Below are 2,950 nucleotides of genomic sequence, written 5' to 3' on the forward strand. Positions count from 1 at the left end.
GGCTGAAAGCCCTTGGTCTGCTGGCTGCTCTGCCACTGCCTTTAGTGCCCAGAAACAGCTGGTGAGGCTCAGGGACGAGGGGGGCACAAGGGCTCAGGCAGGATGGGTGACCTCTCCCCTGGGTAACCACAACCCGAGAGGCAAGTGGTGCCTGGGGGGGATCTCTGTGCAGCAGGAGCTGCCGCCTTCTCGCCTGGTCTTAGGCCAGGGAAGCCCTCAGAAACTTCCTCCCGTTTCCTCTCACTGAGGCTCAGACAGGAACTGCAGGGTGTCCAAAGCTGCAGGCTGCTCTCCAGCTTGGGCAAAAGGAGCCAAAACAAAGGAGGGTTTATTTTCATAACCAAACATCCAGCCCTGTCCCATCCCTTCGAGGCGGAGAGGTCCCCTCTAATTTCATCACTGGACAGGTCCCCTCTAATTTCATCACTGCAGCAGTCAGATGCTTATGAGTCAGGGCCTGACTGAAGCTCCCTGACCGTGCCTGTTTCCCCACCCAGCAGACATCCAGGCGGAGATGGTTGCAGAGGCCGTGCTGCCCACGCTGTGCTCGCTGCTGGCATCGCGCAGCCAGGACGTGCGTCGCGCATCGGTCGCGCTGCTCTGGAGGCTGTCCCAGCACCCGCACAACCAGGTGGGAGGGCACGGGGCAGCTCTGGCCCCGCCGGGGCTGGCAGGGCGCCGGGGGAAGCTGAGGATGAAATGCACCTGGAGAAGGAGCCAGGGCTGCCCAGCCCCTCTTCCCCCACATGAAGGCGGGAGGGTCTCTGCGCTGCGGCTTCTGATCCCGGAGCTGATCCCGTTCCCTGCCCTGGGACCCGGGAGAGGGCAGAGTGGGAGGGGGTGGGTGTCTGAAATGCACTCCCTGCAGCTCCCCACGGCCCCTCATCCCCCAGGCACAGGTCCCAGGTGGGTGCAGCGAGGGGCCGGGCACCTGCAGCACCACGAGGAGCTGCAGCCGCAGAGGCAGCTGAGGAAGGAGCTCCTGGGCTGCAGAGCTTCCCCACACCCTGAAACAGCTGCTCAGGCTGCACCTCGAGTGCATCAGTGCCAAGTAACGGGCTAAACCACTTCCCTAGATGGACAGGGATTCAAGAGTACATTTACAGAAATTCAACAGCTTTTGAATTAGAATCTAGACAGCGAGGGGGGTTAATTCCCAGTTCTTCCCTGCGTCTCCTCAGGCCCTTAGTTCCAGCATGGTTCTTTTGCTCAGCCACCCTTAGCAGTGCATCACTGGGCAAGTACATGAAGAAGTCTGGCTAGAAACTACAGCAGGAGGCTGTACAGCAAAGCATCACCCTCGGGGGTTTATTCTCCAGTGAGAAGAATCTGCAGCTCAGAATTTGTTTTAGAGAGCAAACAGGGCTGTCCCTGCCTGCTGCGTGCAGAGCCCTGGGCTCTGAGAGGAGCCTGACCTCCCTCCTGGCTCATCTCCTGCCTCCCAGCTCCATGCCTCTCCTGGCCTGCTTTGCAAACTGTTTCAAGGCTGCTTTCCTTAACCCAGGCTGAGTTCTCAGTGAATGAAAGAGGGACTTCTCCATGGGAACAGCTGTTGGGAAACAAGCTTCTGAACAAAGCTAACCCTTACAACTCAGTGAAATGATGCTTGAATTATTACTACCCAGGACACAATAGGGCAGACTTCATCTGCCCTTTTGTTACCATGAAGCAAACCCCTGGGACTGCTTCACAGGAGCTGCTCTCCCTGCTTAATCCCCTTGCCAGGTTGCTGACAGCAATTCCCAGCAACTGCTGGAAAACTTCCCTTGTGCAGGGGGAATTTTAGTCTGTTCGCCCAAGGACATCATGACCCTGAAACACTAAAGAAAGAGTCAGGCTTTGTGAGAAAACAGTCTTTTAAATCAGATGCTTTTGAGCAAGGACCTGGAAGTCAGGGTGGCAGTGGTCTGCAGTGGAGCAGTGGCTGCTCCAGATGATGCTGCTGACTTTCCACTCCAGATACAAAACAATTTTGCCTTCCCACCTTGCCTGGAAAACGGGATAAACCTCGTCTTGTCAAGAAACCCCTGGATAAGGGGTGGGAGTGCAGCATTGCCATTGCAAGCACAGTTGCTGCTGGAATGCTTTGCCTTTGGTTGGTTAGTTGGTTTTTTAAATGCTGTGAGAAGTTAGATCAATGTCCATCTGAACCACCCAGGACATTCTTACTCAGAATTTTCTCGTGATTCTCTCATGCTGTGCAGGATTGAGCCAGGAACCAAAATCTGGATCCCAGCCACAGACCAGCCAAAAAAGAGGCTCAGCAGAATTTAGAGGACTGTCACTTGCTAATGGAGGTCCTAAATAAACAGAAAAGCTTGGCAGGGAAGTCTTTATGTATGAGAAAATTTATTTACAGTCTGTGAACAATTTCCTCCTCTCAGGCTGCAGCAAATCAAATTTGGGTTCCGTAGCTGATGGGATTACATAGACAAGAGGATGCTCAGGACAAAAGCACAGGAAACAGTCATTAATTACAATATAATAGGATTATCTACAATTACATTATTTCAGCCTTTGAAGAGGAGAAAAACTAAACTTAGAGAAACTGTACAGCCATACCTGCATGTAAGATTCTGTAAATGCCCCAAGCTCAGCCATAGCACTGCCCTGTCCATTATTACCATGTTTTATTTTAGGATTGCTGGTTGTCACAGTGCTTAAAAATGAACTTAAGTGATAAATGCCAGCTAAGATTAAAAGAAAATATACTTTTGTAATTTAAGTGAGAGGAAGATGCAAGTTAAACTAATTTTAAAAGACATCTAGTGATCCTGACTTCTTGCAGGGTTCAGAACCACAGGATTTTTTTCAACTGTGTATAAGGCTGATGATTTGGTTTAGGTTGAACACTCACTGATGTGTCTCAGTTTCTAAGTAACACAAATAATATAGTTCATTACCTACAAACATAAGAACTGCATTAGGAATGTGAATTCCTAAGGGAAAG

At 51.2% G+C, this 2,950-nt stretch overlaps 1 protein-coding gene across 1 annotated transcript in view; it reads left to right on the forward strand.

Moving 5' to 3' along the window:
* LOC104395818 (vacuolar protein 8-like) overlaps window positions 1-2,950 on the forward strand; it is a 22,471-nt gene that overhangs the window by 13,970 nt on the left and 5,551 nt on the right. The window lies entirely within an intron of this gene.

The sequence above is a fragment of the Chaetura pelagica genome, unplaced genomic scaffold (genome assembly GCF_000747805.2).
Source record: "Chaetura pelagica isolate M959 unplaced genomic scaffold, ChaPel_1.0 scaffold589, whole genome shotgun sequence".
Classification (NCBI taxonomy): domain Eukaryota; kingdom Metazoa; phylum Chordata; class Aves; order Apodiformes; family Apodidae; genus Chaetura; species Chaetura pelagica.